We start from the raw sequence: 22076 nt of genomic DNA, 5'->3' as shown, positions 1-22076 counted from the left end.
GGATGTACTTTGTGACCGTTATCGGCTGTCAACTTAATTTGGATCCGACTGTTGTCAGCTTTCTGTCCCATTGATCTTAATTGTCCTTTCGTCTGGATGCACCCACCATGTTGTGGTGATTCTTCTTGAGTGGATGTTTGCAGCACGATCAACCCAAAGTCTTGCGGTGAAGTTGCACTCGACCGATGTATTCCTATGATCGCATTCTTTGCATTGCATTAACGCATTCCTCTACACAAAAATATAGAGATCAACTGCTCTAATGCGTTGGACGCATGCGACCGCAATATTGTAGAGTTTATGCTTAATGGACGCAATTTAATATATTCTATCAACGCAATCCAACATTGTTTAAGAACTTAGTACTATGATAACATGTATTTCTACCCATTATCAGCCTGCTAACCCATCGCTTGTCGTCCCAAGGAGGCGTCCACCAGTTGAAAAAGGAAAGTGTTTCCACTACAATCAGGATGGACACTGGAAGAGGAACTGTCCTCACTATCTGAAAGAGAGGAAGGCAGCCAAGGTAGATAAAGGTAAATATGATTTACTAGTTCTTGAAACTTGTTTAGTGGAGAATAATGATTTAGCCTGGATAATTGATTCGTGCACCACTAATCACGTTTGTTCTTCTTTTCAGGGGATTAGATCCTGGCAACAGCTAGAGGTTGGTGAGATGACGATGCGAGTAGGCACCGGGCACGTCGTCTCAACTGTGGCAGTGGGAGGGCTCCAGTTAGCTTTACATAATAGGTTTCTAGTTTTGAATGATGTATATATTGTTCTCGAATTTAAGAGGAACCTTATTTCTGTAAGGTATTTACTGCAATGTAGATACACTATTTCTTTCAATATGGATAAAGCGTTTATTCATAAAGATGGTGTTATTATTTGTTTAGAAAATCTGGAATCTAATTTATATGTGCTAAGGCCATTAGCCATTAATTCCCTCCATAACATAGAATTGTTTAAAACTATCGTAACTAAAACAAAACGTCGACGTATTTCTCCAAAAGAAAATGTCCATCTTTGGCATCATCGTTTAGGGCACATCAACCTCAATAGGATTGAAAGATTGGTGAAGAATGGACTTCAAAGCTAAAAATTCTTTACCAGTGTGCGAGTCTAGCCTTGAGGGTAAGATGACTAAACAACCTTTTACTGGAAAAGGTTATAGAGCCAAAGAGCCTCTTGAGTTAGTACATTCTGACTTTGTGGTCCTATGAATGTGCAAGTCTGAGGTGGCTATAAGTATTTTATCAGTTTTACTAATGATTACTCAAGGTACGGGTATGTTTATCTTATGCAACGAAAGTCTGAATCCTTTGAAAGTTTCAAATAGTTCAAGGCTGAAGTTGAAAACGCATTGGATAGACAGATTGAAACACTTCGATCGGATAAAGGTAGAGAGTTTTTGGACTTGGGATTCTAGGACTATTTGATAGAACATGGAATCATTTCCCAACTCTTAGCGCTAGGTACACCTTAGCAAAAAGATATAGCAGAAAGGAGAAATAGGACCTTATTCGACATGGTTCGCTTGATGATGAGTTACGCTTCCTTACCAGACTCGTTTTGAGGTTTCGCAGTAGAGACTACGGTATACATACTCAACTGTGTTCCCTCCAAGAGTGTTGCGAGAGCACCTCTGGAGTTGTGGAATGGCCGTAAACCTAGTTTACATCACTTCCACATTTGGGGTTTCCCTGCACACGTGCTTGAGGCTAATCCCAAGAAGCTGGAACCACAATCGAGGTTGTGCCTCTTTGTATGCTACCCGAAAGGTACACGAGGGGGTTATTTTTATGATTCGATGGGAAATAGGGTGTTTGTTTCAACGAACGCTACTTTTCTGAAGATTCACCTCTCGGCCTTATCTCATCTTCTTCTACCCCACATGATTGTCATGGTAATTCCGAAGATGGAGGGATATTATTTCTTCTGTTATGCAATCAGACCGTCAATTCTGCACAACCGTTAGTTGTACATGTGTCTTAATCCTCCGCTTTTGTGTTGCTCAGCTGCATCTTTCGATCATGGGTTCGCATGAGGTGTTGTTTTTATTACCGCATGCGGTTGAAACACAGCTTTGGATCGACTATCGCATTGCGCCGCCATTGTGGTAATCGTTTCTTCATTGTTGATTGACGGGCGTAATGTGATAGTGATGCATTGATCAGTTTTTCGTGAGCCTTGAGTGCAAATGGTGACTTGATCTCCTGTAAAACAGAGTAAAATCCGGCTTGTCTTCCATCTTTATGGTGTTAGTGGGTGTAATTGCAAACATTTATAATTATTGTAATACTAGGCTAATTTTCGTACAATCGGCGCATAGTTACTAACTTTTGGCTGCAATATCTAGATAAGGTGGCATAAATAACTTGTATTTCTACACGTTATCACACCCCCAAATTTAGATATATGCTTGTCCTGAAGCATATCTTCTACTAAGGCAATCATGCTCAATTCCTATCCTCTATTTTTGCGACGATGGTTGCTCCGAATGTTACACTTAGGCACATTACTTGACATCACAATTTCTTTCTATCCTTGCTAATTCTTAGTAAGCCCTACTTTATTCTTCTATATGAAAAAATTTTGCTCAAAGATGCTTTTCTAGTTTTCAAAATAGAATGCTTATCTCTTCTTTGTCAAAACAACTTGATGTGTCTATATGCAGTGAGCAAAACTTTGCATCATTTATTCACTTAGAGACTGTTGATCATGGTTACACTCTTCGTTTTGGCTTGTCCCCACGAGTGTCATGCGGACATCCAACTACGGTTGTGTGCCAATTTCAATTTTAACTCATGATAATCGGAGGAGTTGTCTCTTGCATTCTTTTGTTTTTGTTTTTGTTTTTTTTTTTTTTCATACTGCATTGTTCTTGGAAACCCACATTCATTTTGGCTTGCTCTTACGGGTGTCATACGAACATCCAACTATGAGCAGGCTCCTTTCACAACTAAACTCTTATCAGGTTTGGACAGTTTTGATGTTTTCCCTTGCGCTGACATTGGAGTTTTGCATAATTTTTTTTTCTTTTTTTAAATGAAAATGGACACATTTTCTTAACTACAACATAATCTTGATCTCATCTGCTCAGACCTTCCCCACCCCCAAATTTAAAGATGAGTAAGGTCCTCATTGCATTGTTTGGAGAGAATAGACAAACACTTAGAAGGAAATTTCAAAAAGAAGGTTTGAGCAAAACTTTGAAAGATAAAAAGTAAAGTACTGCTAAATTAAGAATTAACTAAGTGTTAGTCAGAATTTATTAAGTATGGGAAATGTTTCTAAGTATAAACATGAAATACATCATAGCAACACAATGAAGATCGTAAAAAAATAAGAGATTTAGAATGTCACAAAAATTGACAAAGGAAGATAAAGAAAGAGGCACAGGCAATGGAGTGAATATATACTGTGATTGTATTGACTATTAACAAGGTATACAAATAAATTACAAATGAACACATTACAACATTTTCTATTGCCTGTACAAGAGTCAAAGAATTTGATTACTTTACAAATTTGATTTAGAAGGGTGCATGATTCATAATTCACACCATACTTCCAATAAATGCAGATAAATTTTTGCCGAGGACGGGCAACACGCATATATCCCCGTAACACACCTCTTAACCAACGTATTTCTGGAGGATACCTCAACATAGCGCATTTGGCTAAGGACGGGCAAAGGACATATGCGAGCGCAACACACCCCTCAACTCAATGCATTTGGGTGTACTGGATGCACAGTGTCGCTTACTTATTACACCCACCCTCTCATAGTTTACTTTCCTGTCCTCTTAATTCATCAAAAACGTTAGTCGAAAAGACCTTGCGGTGATTTATCCAATCATTCACAACAATTCTATGACCAGTGCTACTAAATTTGAGATATGGAGAAACATGTGAAATTAAATTGGAAGGGAATACAAAAATATTAAAGACTGATTCTACTAGACAGTAATTGATGAAATTTAGAAAACGGTAAAAGAAAGCTGTAAAGAAAGCGAGTAAACATAGATAGGAAGGTCGATTGAAAGAAGTTCTTAGAGTTACCGCAATCGCTTTCCCTATAAGCGATTTAATCCTGCTTGCCCAAGTCAATGGTGTCCATGCGTCGATCGAAGTCGCCTCCATAGTAGGGCTTAATTCGTTGACCATTAATTTTGAATGCGCTGTTCCTATCTATTAATTTCGTCTGGCTCTAATGTTTGGGCCAACCTCTTTGCTTATTCCCGCAATGTGTACGGGAATAGGTATAGTTTAAGAATTTCTTTAGTTATATCAGATAGAGAGAATGCGCTACATATGTCTACAAAATTTGTCAAATGTATGTGTAGGTCTTCTCCCTGTAATCCTCCAAATTGCCCCACATTCCGAATCATTTGTAGCATAATAGGTTTTATTTCAAATCTTGAATTCCCCTCGACTACTGGTCTTGATATTCCTAGTGAAAAATTACAGAAATCTGGTGCCGCATATTCCCTCATAGGGATGTTCTGATCAGCAACAAGAAAAACGGGATCTTACACTGGCAAATCTCCCCTCTGGTTTCCAGCAGGTGCCACATTCTCATCAGCCATACTTCTTCACCAATTAATTTAGCCCTGATGACACTGCGTGAAGAATACACTGGATCTCTGGGTCTGCTTAGAATTACTAGATCACTCTAACACTCATAAGCCATCAGATTGCTCTCCTGGTTGAACAGTCAGTACAAAGAGATCTGTCCTGCACATAACATAAAAATATTCAAACAGTAAATTGTTAACCAAGTCCCCGGCAACGACGCCATAAACTTGTAATGGCGTGAAATTAAGATATACTGTGATTGATGTTCTATGCTCGAAATGATGCGATACTACCACTAGATATGCATTAATGATGGGTGTTCACGTAGTATGCCATACGTTGTCACAAGTTTCCTTACGATAGAACCAAGTGTAATTCCATCGCAAGTTTCTCGGTGTGATCCGAGGTCGAACACGGGGACTGGTTTAGGTTATTGTGGTATGTTCATGATATATGCGACCAGGTTTTCAATCTTTAAAAATGTGTTTGTATAGGTATATAAATTGCGATAAAATAAAGTAAAGTGGTAAAGATGCAAATAAAATGAAATAAAATAAACCTAAGCTAGATGATACAAGATACAAGCCTCATGTACAAGATGTTGGGGTTAAGGCTGGCTGTGAAAGGTGTGCAAAGACGGGGAATGTGGCGGCAAGTCTTATGAACAGGATAGAAAGAGAAAGACAAACAATATAAACAACGTAAGTTCTCAATTGCGTTGAAGCAACAAATGTTGTTCCGCTCTTCTCTTGGCGTACACCTTTCAGTGATCGGCCGCGTTCCCACATGTCTGTTGTGAAACAGAGACTAACGTCATGAATACAAGATTGCTTCCATGTCTGGAAGTACTACTCACTTTAGTTAACGCATTCTTCTGACCTTCTCTCGATAGATCAGAATGGCATCTTCACTTCTGCTCTCACAGGTGAAAATGTCATCTAGCATGCCTTAGCTAAAAGCATTTTATATCTTTAACACAGATTAAGTACTTAGTTAATTCATATTGCTTATCAGGGAATTAAGAAGACATCATGAAGAAAATGATTGATGGGTGAACGAAAATAGACAGAAGATGGTAAATGAAAGCTATCAAAACATTTAATACCTCTATTAAGCGTTTGATATATGGTGTGTGAATGAAAAGATAAAGGAAACATGAAATACAACAATGAAAGAGATAGAACAGATACAAACAAGTGCCAATGTCTTGGTACTGATTCGATGGAGATCTGCTTGCCGGATAGGATGGATTTGATGGTAGGAAGAGCTTCCCTCTCAGGCTTGCCCTACTGGTAGCAGGGATCTTTGCACAGAGCTTTCAATCGGGTGTTTGGCAGGTTAGATCTGTGATTCACCTCTCGACCTTATCTCGTTTTCTTCTGCCCCACATGATTGTCATGGTAATTTCGAAGATGGAGGGATATTATTCCTTTTATTATGCAATCAGACCGTCAATTCTGCACAACCATTAGTTGTACACGTGTCTCAATCCTCCGCTTTTTCATTGCTTAGCTGCATCTTTCGATCATGGGTTCGCATGCGGTGTTGTTTTTATTACCGCATGTGATTGAAACACAGCTTTGGATCGACTATCGCATTGTGCCGCCATTGTGGTAATCGTCTCTTCATTGTTGATTGACGGGCGCAATGTGACAGAGATGCGTTGATCAGTTTCTCGTGAGCCTTGAGCACAAGCGGTGACTTGGTCTCCTGCAAAACAGAGTAAAATCCGGTTTGTCTTCCATCTTTATGGTGTTAATGGGTGTAATTGCAAACATTTATAATTATTGTAATACTAGGCTAATTTTCATACAATCGGCGTATATTTACTAACTTTTGGCCGCAATATCTAGATAAGGTGGCATAAATAACTTGTATCTCTATAAGTTATCAGTTCCACCTCAAGAGTTGAAGGAACCTCGACGTAGTGGAAGGGTTGCGAATCCATCCGTTCGCTATCTGGGTTTCACAAAAATCCTTGCTATGGTAGCAGATGGTGACGTTGAGGATCGTCGGCGGATCATCCACGTCACAAATTGGATGGTCTTATCAGAAAGCAATGGAGGATGTTGGCCGAGATTAATAGGTCAAAGCCATGGATCTCGAGATGGAGTCGATTTACTTCAACTTAGTATGGGATCTTGTAGATCAGCTTGATAGGGTAAGACCTAGTTTGTAAATGGATCTACAAGTGTAAACACGGTGCTGATGGGAAGGTACAGACTTTCAAGGCTCGACTTATGGCAAAGGGTTATACCCAGGTAGAGGGAGTCGACTATAAAGAGACTTTCTCGCTTGTTGCCATGTTAAAGTCGATCCGCATCCTCCTATCCATTGCAGCTTATTATAATTATAAGATCTGGCAAATGGATGTCAAGACAGCCTTTCTGAATGAAAATCTTGAGGAGACCATTTATATGGTGCAACCCGAGGGATTCATAGCCCAAGGTCAAGAGTAAAAGGTTTGCAAGCTGAATTGGTCCATTTACAGGCTGAAACAGGCATCTCGATCTTGGAACATACGGTTTGATACTACGATCAAATCGTATGGCTTTGACCAAAATGTTGATGAACTTTGTGTCTACAAGAAGATGATCAACGCTTCAGTAGTCTTCTTAGTGTTGTACGTAGACGATATACTACTCATTGGGAATGTTGTAAGTCTACTGACTTCAATTAAGAACTGGCTAGTGACCCAATTCGAAATGAAAGATTTGGGAGAGGCTTAGTTTGTTCTAGGTATACAAATCTTTTGGGATTGTAAGAACAAAGTGCTAAACTATCTCAGGCATCGTACATTGACAAGATGTTGCTCAAGTACTCGATGCAAGACTCCAAAAGAAGCCTACTGCCATTGAGGCATGGAGTCACTTTGTCTAAGGACATGTGTCCTAACACGCCTCAAGAGGTTGAGGAGATGAGACGGGTCCAATATGCGTCTTTCATTGGCAGTTTGATGTATGCGATGCTCTGTACTCGTCCAGACATCTGCTACGCTATGGGCATAGTCAGTAGGTATCAGTCTAACCCAGGCCAGGGTCGCTGGACCGCAGTGAAGAACATCCTCAAGTATCTTTGAAGAATGAGGAACTATATGCTCGTATGGATCTAGGGATTTGATCCTTACTGGATACACGGATTCTGACTTTCAGACTGATAAGGACTCTCGCAAGTCCACATTAGGGTCAGTCTTTACTCTTAACGGAGGAGCTATAGTGTGACGATGCACTAAGATGGGGTGCATCACTGACTCCACTATAGAGGCGGAGTACATAGCGGCTTACAAAGCTGCTAAGAAGGCCATCTGGCTTAGGAACTTCTTGACAGAACTAGAAGTTGTTCCAGATATGTCTAGGGCCCTTACCCTGTATTGTGATAATAGTGGGGCAGTGGCGAACTCCAAGAAGCCGATGAGTCATAGATGCGACAAACACAAAGCGGAAGTATTATCTGATTCGCGAGATAGTGCATCAAGGGGACATGATCATCACGAAGATCGCTTCGAAGCACAATGTTACTGACCCGTTTACGAAGTCTCTCACAGCTACAGTGTTTGAGAGTCACCTACGGAGCATGGGTTTACAGGATCGCCTGCGGCTGAATTAGGGCAAGTGGGAGATTTACTTGTATTGGGCTTTTATGCCCTAGTTTATTGTTTTGTACTAGTTTTATGTACACACCACTTCGCTTTAGGACAAGTGGGAGATTGTTGGGGTTGATGCCTAGAATCTTGGGTTACTAATTGGTGGAATGTCTCATTCCTATAGTTTGTAAACAGCTTGTACGAACGCTTGTATTGTATAATATATGATATTTACTTCACATCTTGTTTTTGCTCAGTTGTATGTTTTATTTACTTTATCACAAATCAATAAACATAAGATCCCTGGTTATCTGTATGTAATTTAAGCGTGTATGTGGTGACATACAAGTGGATCATGTCTTGAGTGATAATCAAAATGGTCTGTAGTATATGGATATAGGAGGGAAATCTTATCCTGGTAATGCTAAAGATGCGGCCCGCTTTGTGGAATGGTTACAAGTGTTGTGACTTGTATAAGACTTAACCACGAAGTGTTAACGTCTCGTTATATAACACCATTCATGATAGAGACTTCACTTCACTAGGTTAACCATAGGTAACATGACCTCAATCCTGAGTGAGTTTAGAACTTCTATCATTAAGGGCGGTTCTTTGATTTGTATGGGTGCAAGTGGTCAGGTCGCCGATTCAAACCTATCATTTTGGGGATTCGTCTGATTTGGGAGCTGGAACTCAGCTACACAAGATGGAATTCACTCCTTCCTCGAAGCAAGGGTAAGTAGATAGATAGCTCCTTTAAGGGTTGATTCCAGGGCTTGAACGATGAGGCGCCACACACCTTCCTTGCCCCAAGAGGTGTTCACACATAGTTGGACTATGTTGTATTGTTTATTAACGGGATCAGTGGTACTTAAGGAGTGAGATGTAACTACAAGGGCAAAACGGTAAATTGGCCCAACTGTACTTACGAGCATATGTGAAGGGTCATCATACTTATGATTGGTTATATCCGATGGACACAAAAATATGTCTGTGGTAAGAAGAGTTCAGTTGTTGGTGTTTAGTGTAATGATGAACACAATTCAAGAAAATATAAAAAAGAACTCAAGAATTAAACCTAGAATTTAGAATTCCCAAGAAAAAGAATTACTTAGCCAAGGAAATAAGAAATCTTGAAGAAGTTCTTGAAAGTGTGATTCCATCAATCAATTCATTAGAGAATTATAAAAGTAGCAAGAAGTCTCTCATACAAAACACAAAGTTTGGAAATTTTCTCCCTACTTTCATTCTAAGTTCTCTATCAACTCAAAAATGAAGTTTTTCTCTCCTCCCTTTGCTGAAAATGAAACCATTGTTTTTATATTTGCAGGTGTAGCGTCGCGATGCCAAGGCTAGCGTTGCAATGCTGAATCATAAAAAAGCCAAGAAGCGTTGGGCTTGAGTCGTGACGTCCACTCGGTCGCGAAAGGCGTGTGGGCGCGTGCACAGACGATTCCATCAATCTTTAGAGCGTTGCAACCCTGGGTAAAGTGTTACGGTGCTGCCCTGTTTTTGCAACAAGTATGTGCATTTTGTCTTCAAGCGTTGAGCTAGCATCAGGCTCAATGATGTGAGGAGCATTGCGACGTTGTATGCATTGATGAAGTATGTTAAATTGTTCCTCTTAAGGGGCAAAGTGGTAATTTGTCCTTGATCTTCTTGTTAAGTGATTCTTTGATGTCGTTTGGTTCGAATTAGCTCCAAATATTTTGAAATAACAATTTCAAAGTCCCACCTACCAATGCCACCTGCAATGTTTGGGAAACATATGAGCGATGGGTCAAGACGAATGAAAGGACCCGAGCATATATCTTGGCAACCTTATGTAAAGTCTTGACCAAGAAGCATGAGCTCATGTTCATTGCTTGTGAGACCATGGAGTCTCTGAGAGGAATGTTTGGACAATCGTCCACTCAGCTCAGGCACGACGCTCTCAAATACATCTTTAATTCTCGTATGTAAGAAGAAGCCTCTGTCCATGAACATGTTCTGAACATGATCGTCCACTTTAACGTGGAGGAAATGAATGAGTCTATCATTAATGAAGTCAGTTAGGTTAGCTTCATCCTGGAAAATTTTCTTGAAAGTTTCCTACAGTTCCATAATGATGCTATTATGAACAAGATTTACTACAACCTAACCACCCTACTCAATAAGTTGCAGACTTATGAGTCCTTGACTAAAGTCAAGAAACAGAAAAACAAGGGTAAGGAAAATGCTGTCTCCTCCTCTAAGAAGTTCTATAGAGATTCAACCTCTAGAACTAAGACTGCACCTTCTTCTTCTAGCACCAAAAAGTGGAAGAAGAAGAATGGAGTCTATGGGAAGGCTAACTCCATTGTTGCTCAAAAGGACAAGAAGGCCAAGGCTGTAAAGGGAATCTGTTTCCATTACAACCAAGAGAGACATTGGAAGAGGAACTGTCCCAAATACTTTGCAAAAAAGAAAAAGGCCAAACAAGATAAATATGATTTACTCTTGTTGAAAACCTATATAGTGGAGAATAATGATTCAGCCTGGATAATTGATTCAGGCACCACTAATCATTTTATTCTTCATTTCAAGGAATTAGTTACTGGTGGCAATTGGAGATTGGTGAGATGATGATGCCTGTTGGAATTGGGCAAATCATCTGGGCTAAGGCAGTGGGAGGACTTCAACTTTGTTTATGGAAATCATATCTTGTATTAGAAAATGTATATGTTGTTCTTGATTTAAAAAGGAACTTGATTTTTATAAAGTGCTTGTTAGAACAACATTATTCCTGAAAGTTCAATGTAAATAAAGTGTTTATTTACAAGAATGGTGTACAAATTTATTTTTAAAATCTCGAAGATACCTTTATGTGCTAAGGCTATTAACATCAAAGGCCCTCCTAAATACTGAACTGTTTAAAATTGTGGTAACTCAAAATAAAAGACAAAAAATTTCTCCTAAAGAAAATTTCCAACTTTGGCACCTAAGGTTAGGTCACATAAATCTCAATAGGATTAAGAGATTGGTTAGGAATGGACTTTTAAGTGAGTTAGAAGAAAATTCTCTACCTGTATGAGTCATGTATTTAAAGCAAAATGACTAAGAGATATTTTACTGGAAAAGGTCACAGAGCCAAAGAACCCTCAGAACTTTTACATTCGGACCTTTGTGGACCAATGAATGTCAAGGCTTGAGGTGGGTATGAATATTTCATCAGTTTTATTGATGATTATTCAAGGTATGGGTATGTTTACTTAATGCAACATAAGTCTGAAGCCTTTGAAAAGTTCAAGGAGTACAAGGCAGAAGTTGAAAACGCATTAGGTAAAATAATATCTTTTCGATCTGATCGAGGTGGAGAGTATATGAATTTGAAATTCCAAGACTATTTGATAGAACACAAAATTGTATCCCAACTCAACACCTGATACACCTTAGCAAAATGGTGTATCAGAAAGGAGAAATTGAACCTTGTTAGACATGGTTCGATTTATGATGAGTAATGCTCCCTTACCTGACTCGTTTTGGGGTTATGCAATATAGACTGCAACCTATATTTTGAGCTATGTTCCATCCAAGAGTATTTCTGAAATACTTTTGGAGTTAAAGAATGATCGTAAAGGTAGTTTACACCATTTCAGGATTTGGGGTTGCCCAGCATACATGTTTGAGGCTAATCCTAAGAAATTGGAACCTCGTTCAAAACTATGCCTATTTGTAGGCTACCCCAAAGGAACGAGAGGGGTTACTTCTACGATCCTAAAGATAATAAAGTGTTTGTGTCAAAAAATGCTACAATTTTAGAAGAGAGCCACATTAGGGAGCACAAACTGCATGGTAAGATAGTATTGAATAAACTTTCCAACGAAACTACTGAACCTTCAACAAGAGTTGTTGAAGAGCGAAGTATGTCAATAAGAGTTATTGATGTCAGTTCATCTAATAGGTCACATCCACCTTAATTGTTGAGGGAGCCTCGATGTAGTGGGCAGGTTGCAAACCCACCTATTCGTTATATGGCTTTAACAGAATCCCTAGGCGTCTTATTTGATGGCGACATTGAGGATCCATTAATCTTGGAATATAAGGTTTGATATTGCGATCGAATCTTATAGCTTTGATCAGAATGTTGATGAGCCTTGTTTTTACAAGAAAATTATCAACAATTCAGTAGCTTCCTTAGTGTTGTACGTAGACAATATCCTACTCATTGGGGATGATGTAGGTCTACTGACTGACATGAAACAGTGTTTGGTGGCTCAATTCCACATGAAAGATTTGGGAGAGAGGCACAGTTTGTTCTAGGCATTCAGATCTTTAGAGATCGGAAGAGCAAATCGCTAGCCTTGTCTCATGCATTATATATTGACATGATGTTTGTCAAGTATTCGATGCAAAACTCCAAGAGAGGCTTGCTTCTTTTCAGGCACGGAGTTGCTCTATCTAAGGAACAGTGTCCTAAGACACCTCAAAAAGTTGAGGAGATGAGATGGATCCCCTATGCATCGATGTTGGTAACCTGATGTATGCGATGTTATGTACTAGACCTGATATCTGTTATGTAGTAGGGATAGTTATTAGATATCAGTCTAATCTAGGATTAGATCACTGGACTGCCATTAAAATTATCCTTAAGTATCTTCAAAGAAAGAGGGACTACATGCTCGTATATGGGTCCTAAGAATTTGATTCTTACAGGATACACTAACTCTAATATTCGAACTAACAGGGATATTAAGAAATCCACATCAAGATTAGTGTTTACTCTTAATGGAGGTGCTATAATCTAGAGAAGCACAAAGCAAGGGTGCATTGCTGACTCCACCATGGTGGAAGAATATGTAGTGTCTTGTGAAGCTGACAAGGAGGTTGTTTGGCTCAGGAAATTTTTGACTAATTTGGAAGTAGTTCCAGACATGTCAAGGCCCATCAACATTTATTGTGATAATAGTGGTATTGTGGCTAATTTCAGAGATCCTAGAAGCCACAAGCGTGGAAAGCACATTGAGCGCAAGTATTACCTGATACGAGAGATTGTGCATCGCATGACATGACCATCACATAGATAGCTTCGACGCACAACATTGTTGGTCCGTTTACAAAGACCCTCACGGCTAAGGTATTTCAGGGTCACTTTGAGAGTCTAGGTCTACAAGACAGGCCGCATTTAGTCTTGGGCAAGTGGGAGATTTTGTACTGGGTACGTTGTATGCCAAGGTTTCTTGTTTTTGTGTACTATTGTAATAGTTTTGACTTTTATAATGTACATCCCACTAGCTTTAAGACAAGTGGGAGATTGTTGGGGTTTATGCCCTAAATCTCGTGGGTCTTGTAATTTGTTGTACTGTATAAATAATTTATTTATCTAATAAAATAAGAGGTATTTTATTTGACATTTAGTAGCATTAACCCAAAAAACCAATAAAATAAAATCGAAAGTTATCTTCTGTAACTTAAACATGTATGTGGAGACATACATATGGATCATGTTTAAATGATAACCTAAACGGTCTGTAGTAGATGGATAAGATTGGGTACCTTATCTTTGTGACACTATGAGTATGGCCCACTTTATAGTTGTCACAATCGTTGTAAAGTGCTACCAATGATCTGATCCTGATCATTCATGTGAATACATATGAGCAAAGATGTTCAATACAAAAGTTTGTATAAGATCAAAGCATGAAATGAACAGTCTCTCATAACACTGTTGATAGAAGAGATTTACATTTCACTAGGATGACCATAGGTGACTTGACCTTAATCATGAGTGAGTTGTGAACTCCTCCCTATGAAGACAGTCCTTTGATCTACATGGGTGAGAGTGGCTAGTTTCTCTGACTCAATATGCCTACCATTTTGGGGATTCGTCTGATTGGGAAGCTAGGAACATAGTTACACAAGAAGGAATTCATTCCTTCTCTATAGTTAGAGTAAGTAGAGAAATTGCTCTTTCAAAAGCTGATTCTAGGGGTTTAAACAATGTGACGTCACACCCTTTCCTAGCCCATGAAGGATTTGGTCATGGTTGAACTTTGACTTATTGTTCATTAGAGGGATCAGTGGTACTTAAAGAGCTAGATGTAACTACAGGGGAAAAATGGTAATTTTGGTCTAAGTTTTACTTACGAGCAATTTTTGAAAGGTTAATGCACTATTGATGGTTACATCCAATGGACACAAAAATATATATGTAGTGTGAAGAGTGCAATTTTCGGTCTTTAATGGAGTGACCAGTAGTTAATGAAAGTTGGTTAACTTAATTAAAAAGTTTAATTAATTAATCAAGTACCATTGGAGTTTCAATTCATAGGTTCATAAGATCCCCTCACTAGCTCAACTTGGGATAAATGAGAATCTAATTAATTTTGAATTAATTTGAATAAGATAAATTAATTGAGGGAATTAGTTATATATGATATAATTAATATAAAATTAATTATATATGATATAACTAATATAAAATTAATTGTATATGATACGTTATCATATAAAGTTTTATTTGAGAGGAAATAAATATTTAAATTTGATTCAAGTATTATTTATATGAATATGATTCATATAAAATCTATAGGTTAAATTTAATATGAATTTGATTCATATTAAATACTATAGGTTATGTGTTATATTTGAGATAACATAAAGTTTTTTTATATATATTAAAGTTATCAATATATATGTTTATATTTATATTAAATTAAATTCATTATTTGAATTTAAATCAATCTAAATTTTGGGAGGGGTAACTTCCTCAACCCACTCTCTCATAACCAACATGAAAGTTTATTTCACGTAGAAAAATTGGATTTTACAAAGTTTTATCATCTTTTTCACAGAAGGTTCTAAGAATTCTGAATTGATCACCAAGAACTCTTTGTAATCTCCTTTCAAGAAATCACAACTCTCCATCCCTTCCAAAATTAAAGCGAAGCCCACCACTCTCACTGATTCTCACTTTATAGAGAATATTGAGGTTTTATTGTGGTGGTGTCTATATTCGAATTTGGTATTGCTATCCCTGGTGAGCTTGTTCGTTGCATTCGAGCAGTACCAAAAAGAAAACACAAAGATTAATCGGTCTTCAAGTGTAAGTGTGACTCTCCCTTAATTTCTCTCTATATTCTGTAAAAAGCATGTTAGATATATGAATGTTTATTATTAAAGTTTCTATCTTCTCTGATTTACTACTGTTATATAAAGTTAAATTAAGAGACACGATGCCTTTCACGCTTCCGCTTCCGTTTTCCAAACCTTCAGATATGTCTAGGGACCAGTCGAGGAGAAAATGCTTTCCCAAGTTTGACTTCATTGTTGTAAGTATCATTGAAGGTGCGATTATTTCTTTCGAGCCATATTGTCCAGCAGACAACAACAGTAGAGTTAAAATGATATTGTTCCTTGTGGAATTTAAGTCTGATCCGCATAAACTTATGCAAAGAGTAAGAAGGTATGTACTAATATTGATTGAGATCCCCAATAGATTATGCAACCATTCTAAAGGGTATTTGCCGCTCTATAATGAACAAATGATCCATATTTTTGCCATTTTCTTTAAAAAGGAGGCCCCACGTTGGGTATAGAGAGATATTCAGTAATCTTTTAGGAAGCACCTCCATTGTGTTTAGACTTTTGTGGAGAATGGTCGTCCATAGAAAGAAGTTGCATTTCTTTGGACCGAAGATATGTAGGGAGGCTGCTAATAGAGGATTTGATCAAAGTGTGTCGGCTACCTTTAGAGATGTATGAGTATTTCCAATTGCTTAGTTTTTTTTTTTTTTTTTTTCGTCATTTCCAAATTTGTGGTGTTGGGTTAACCACTCTTCATTACGCCCAAATACTCAAAACCAACACTGGAATGATGAAGAAAAGGCTAAGAAATATTATGTCAAATCCTCGATGAATGATACTCGACGCTCGATGTCTTCCTACTGAATGCTCGATGAGAATTTCCTTCTCTGTCTGACAAGTCTCTGTTGAATCCTCGATGGAACTCGATGACAACTGAACTGATACTCGATCTTACTTGGTGATTCTTGATCAATACTCGGTGCGACTCGAAGGTGAAAATGATCAACTCGAAACTACTCGATAGAGAAGATCGATGCACGATTCAACTCGATACTCTATTATCGATGCGATTTGTAGAAGAGATAGTATGGCGCACGATTTGTAGAAAGAAAACAATCACATGAATTAAGAAAGATAAAGGTAAGAGATGAAACACAAAGGTTTACGTGGTTCGACAAGATTGCCTACGTCCACGAAAAGATTCAAGATCTTTACTATAGAAGATTGCATACAACTTTTAGTTATTTACAAAAAAAAAAAAAAAAAAAAAAAACTAGGATAAAGGGTAAGGTATTCCATAGCTAATAGGTTCTCATCAGCGAAGAAAAGATGAGTCAAAGAACAATTGTCTGAGAAAGAGACTCCTTTGATGAGTGCTTTTTGTTTAAGTTTGTTAATGAGTCTGCTAAGGTATTCCATAGCTATAACAAGGATAAAGGGTGATATCGTGTCACCTTATTGAATGCCTCTGTTTGGACATATGTGCCTTCTAGGGCCGCTGTTGATTAGGATTGAATACTCATCAATGAAATTCAAGCATGAACCCAATTTCGCCATTTTGTAGAGTACCCTATTTTAATAGAATGTAATCAATAAATCCCCAATTGATCTATGGTCCAAATTAACTATAATTCTCTTGTTCTTGAAGGTTTCAGAGGAGACGACGACATCGTTGAGCTTCAAAACTTCAATCGTTTACCTACATGTGGGCTCAATCATGGAGACGATGCTAAGAGGAACTAGATGATAGTTCAATCGTGTAGACGATACTAAAAAGCACTAGACGACTGTGTAGACGATACTAAGAAGTACTAGATGATCTTTGATCGCGTAGACAATGTTAAGAAGCACTAGACGATCGCATAGACAATGCTACAAAGAACTTAGACGATCATGTAGATGATACAAATAAGAATTAGACAATCGTTGAGGAAGAAAAAAGGGAGGGTATCTTTTATAATAACACAAATAATAACACAAGAAGTTAAGTAGATGATACAAATAATAACACAAGAAGTTAAGTGGTTCGGCCAAGGGCCTACATCCACTGTGCAAAAAGGGAGGGTATCTTTTATTGCTTCTTCTTTTAATTTTCTTTTACAGAATGAATGCACTCTCTCTTACTCTCTCATTCTTTCTTGTTTTATACAGGTTCTTATTTTCAACGGAAGAAGTTCATAGTGAGCTAGTGGTTACAATAAACAAAATAAAAAAAAAAAGACAAAGACAAACTGACTACTACTTCTCTTTTTATCTCGGTTCTTTCTGTTACATGATCTTATCAAAAACCTTTTCAATGTCAAGTTTGATCGTTAATTCTCTCTCTCTCTCGAATCTCCAAAATTCAATTGTCTCATTGGCCATAAGAATGGCTTCCGTTATTTGTCTGCCTTTTACAAAAGTTAGCTGATTTTTTCGAGATAGTGAATGGAAGGGTAGACTTTAGTCTTTCAGCAAGTACTTTTGTAACGATTTTGTAAAGCAAAATAGTTAGGCTGATTGGTCGAAGTCTGTCACTTTACAAGTTTTTTTTCCTTCTTCCAGTAAGTGCAATAATGTATGTTACATTGACATTTATGTTCACCACATTTCATCTAAAAAAAGGTCGTGGAACACTATCATGATATTGGATTTGAAAATGTTCCATGACTTCTTATAAAATTCCATGGTGAAGCCATCTATGCAGGGCCTTTGTTGTTGCCAATGGATTTTATAATATCATGAACTTCTATATCAGTAAAAGGGGCTATAAGCTTACTGTTTTGGTCGTGTTACGGGAGACCAATTGAGATTGTTAACAAACCAAATGTCTCTACCCCTGTCAATGTAAATGTCTTTAAAATGGTTTAAGAAAACTGATTCAATCTGGTCATCTGTGATTCAGCTGACCCCATTATTGTCAAGAATTTTCTAGCTGAGACTTCTTCTTTGCCTGGCCGTACACACTTTATGAAAGAAGCTCGTGTTTTCGTCTCCATCAATCGGCCACTGTTTTCTGCACCTTTGAGCCCAATACTGCGGTTCTTTTAGAGCTTCAGTGTTGAAATTGGTCTTTAGAGCTTTCTGCATATACTGTCGATTTGTGATATTTAAGTTTGCGTCAACTCTTGAGAGGAGATCTTTTTTTTCTTTTTTTTTTTTTTTTTGCCCGTTTCGAACATTTTGCTTAAGTTGGCTAAGTCTTCTAATAAAAGAATAACAAGGATGACCAGCTTGACAAGTTGAGTCCCACCATTCTTTTATATTTTTAATATTGAATCATATGTTGGTTTTATGCTCTAAAATTCGTAGATAGTAAATGTAAATAATTGACCATTATCAATAAAGAGTTATCGATGTTATTTCAATAAATGTTATTGATTGTGTTATATTCTATTTTGCCTTAATAACCCTAAATCCAATAAATTAACAGCCTAGCTGTCTGATGAGTCTTGAACTTTATGTGGAGACATATAGGGATCAATGTTCAAGGTACAACCTAAAGGGTCTATAATACAGGGATAAGGTTGGGTATCTTATCCTAGTGATACTATGGATACGACACACTTTGTAATTGATACAAATGCAATTATCCAACGCGTTCATATAAGTAACATGCAAGTGGGGGTATTCTATGTAATGAGTTTGCATAAGACCGAACTACAAATAGTAAACACTAAATGTAACACTGTTGACTAATTAGGTTTCTATTTTAATTGGATGATCTAGGCAACTTATCTTAATCCTGAGTGTATTTTTTAACTCTTATTTGCGAGAGATTGTCCTTTGATTTGTATGGGTGAGAGTGGCCAATTCGCCGACTCAATAAACCTACCATTTTAGGGATGAGACCGAGTGGGGAACTGGGAACATAAAAATACTAGATGGCTTTCACTCATTCCCGACTTTAGGGTAAGTAAATAAGTGTTCTCTTAAGTGGTTTTTTTAGACTTAAACAAATGACTCTTCTCTCTCACTGGCTCGAGAGGGGTCTCTGCTTAATGGATGAACCACAAACAAGTTGTTCATTAAATAAGCACTAGTATTTAAGGATACAGAGGTAACATAGGGGTAAAACGATAATTTGACCCAGTCGGTATTACAAACACTCGTGAAGGACTAAGTTGTTATTATTCGTCAATATCCGTGGACACATAAATATATCTGCAGTGAGAAGAGTGCAACTATGGGTCTTTAGTGGAGTGTACTCATAATTAATGAATATTGATTAATTGGTTTATCAGTTTAGCCAATTAATCTCATATCGTTTAAGCTTCTGATTTGTAGGTCCATGAGGTCACCTTCCTAACTCGTAAAGGCAACTGAGGTAACCATGTCTTGAATTGAGTTTGAAATGTTCAAATTTACTTAGGGAAGTAATATAATGTATAATGATACATTATAATATAAAGTTTATATCTTAATTAAACTTTATAATATAAAGTTAATTTTGGATATGATTCAAAATTAACTTATGGGAGAATTAAATATTTGAAGATATTTAAATATTAATTTCATGTGAATTGAGTTCATATTAAAATTATAGGTTAAAAGATCTTTTAAACTGTGTCCAATCCCGAAGTTAGTTCTATACATATGACCAGCAACAAGAAAAATAAATGCAATAGCTAAATAATGATGAGCCATATCAGTCAGCCATAAGAGCATTTCTTAACCTAACTCTATTATTCAAAAAAGGAATTTCTCAACCCGGTTTAATTGAATATGATTCAATGTAGGATAAATTAAATATTTGATATTTAATTTGAAAATTATTTAATTGGAGAATTAAATAAATATTTAATGTAATTTAATTTAATTTAGTCAAATTAATTGAATTAAAATTATAGGTTATGTGAGAGATGTTTCATTTAAATATGATTTAAATAAAAGCATTAACTAAATAAGATTTAATTAATAATTAAATTATTAATAATTATTAATTAATTATTAATTTTAATTGATTTGATTAAAAAGGATAACTCCCATGTTTGGAAATGATGTGAATGGTGGGTTTTTTCCACGTTTACTCTCTTTCTCCTATTGGTCAAGAGACATGCAAAACGTACATTTTGCGGGTGAAAGTTTTTTGTTTTTTTGAAGAACACACAAAAGTTTCATAAAAGAAATTCTCTCTAGAAAAATATTCCCCTTTCTTTTCCCATTCAATTAGTTCCCACAAACCAAAGTCTCTCAAAGAATTCTCAGAGGATAAAGAGGTAAGAATTGTGGTGGTGTTGATTTTGTGAAATCAATTGGAGATTTTTTTTTGTTGTCTGGCTCTATAACGGTAAAGATTTTCCCTCCATTTCTCTGTAGAATTACTTTTTGCATGTTTAACCTAGATTCTAATTTTACAATAGGTTAAGTTTTTTTTTTCTTTTTTGTCTCTATGTTATTTCTGAGTTGCGTAATGTATGAGTATTTCAGAAATCTCAAATTAATAACGATTTTGGTTATGTGATTTTCGCTGTGTTAGGACTTTCATCCCTACATCATGTTACTCCCAAGCTCCTGTTATTGAAACGGAAAGGACAAGGGCCCATGATAGTTGAGTTCGTTTCTAAAACCACAAGGTAGTGATAGGAGGTAACGCTACAAGAAAAATGAGTTCCCCCGACGTCTAAATCGGTCAGGAGAGGATCGATCTTTCCCAACCAAACTTCCGACGATCTATCTTTTATCAGGAGAGGATCTCTCGATGCATTTTCCAGCCTTTCCTGGCGAATTGTGGTGTCGGAAGAAGTTCGATTTTTTGCAGTGTAATACGAGTGACGAATCTAGAGTAGTGTGGTTTTAATTTGATTTCTCATTGAGGAGCATAGAGGAAACATTCAAGGTTAGATAGAACAGGTTGATTTCTGAGATTTGACCAAGTTTGTGAGTCGCTGGTCAGCGGGGGATCCATCCGGCCACATTTCAAAATTAATTGATTAAATTTGTTCATACTGTGCTTTGTGGGATTTGTAGCTGATCTGTACTATCAGATCATATTGAAATCGCCTCCAAGAAGCCAATACGGAGATCATCCCATAGTATAAGAATACCTCCTACTCTACCAGTAGCATTTAGATAAATTCAATTAATACTAATAGAGCTCCAAATGGATTTAATGAGAGACTTTTTGGCATTTGAGATTTTAGTTTCAGTAAGTATGAAAAAATCAGGACAATAGCTCGAAATTGTACTTTTTATTAGCGCTTTTTTTTAAGGAGAGCCTAAGTCAACTGTGAGTGTAAATTCAGGTTGTGCAGGCCCGAACACCTTCGTTTCTCCATCTTCCCATTGATCTTTCTGGAATAACTTTTCACTAACTGAGCTTTTTACACCATGAACTCATTTCTCAGCGTTCTTGCGTTGGTAGTTTTTTGGATTCTTTGGGCTTTTGATTCTAAACAGTCTGGTAGGGAAAAGAGCAGGATTGTAATAGAAGGTTATTTTATTATCTTAAATGTCGATGGTTCGATTCTCACTACAACACCATTGTACAACTCAAAAAAAAAAAACCTAAATATCTCAAATATTTAAATTTACTTGTTTTTCTACACCTACATTGTACAACATACATTATAACAAAATTGGACCTTCAATGTTAGTAAAACTATCTGCATATACAATGACGTGCAGGAAAAACAATGTTGAAGAATTACAGTTACAACGACAGACATTGTAATATCAGTCATGAACTAACATTTGAATATCTATCATTATAGGCTCCAACTTGTAACTTTAAGGCATCATTTGGCTATTGAGTTGGTTATTATAGTTGACAGTTATTATAGTCTATAGGTTATAATAGTTTGTGTTTCGGGTGCATACTATTTTATTCTGAATAGAAAGTAGTAACGGTAGTGAGGAGGGAAAAAAATAATGAGTAAGAAAT

Source organism: Benincasa hispida, chromosome 6 (assembly GCF_009727055.1).
Source record: "Benincasa hispida cultivar B227 chromosome 6, ASM972705v1, whole genome shotgun sequence".
NCBI classification, from domain to species: domain Eukaryota; kingdom Viridiplantae; phylum Streptophyta; class Magnoliopsida; order Cucurbitales; family Cucurbitaceae; genus Benincasa; species Benincasa hispida.
Note: the sequence above shows the minus strand (reverse complement) of the source record.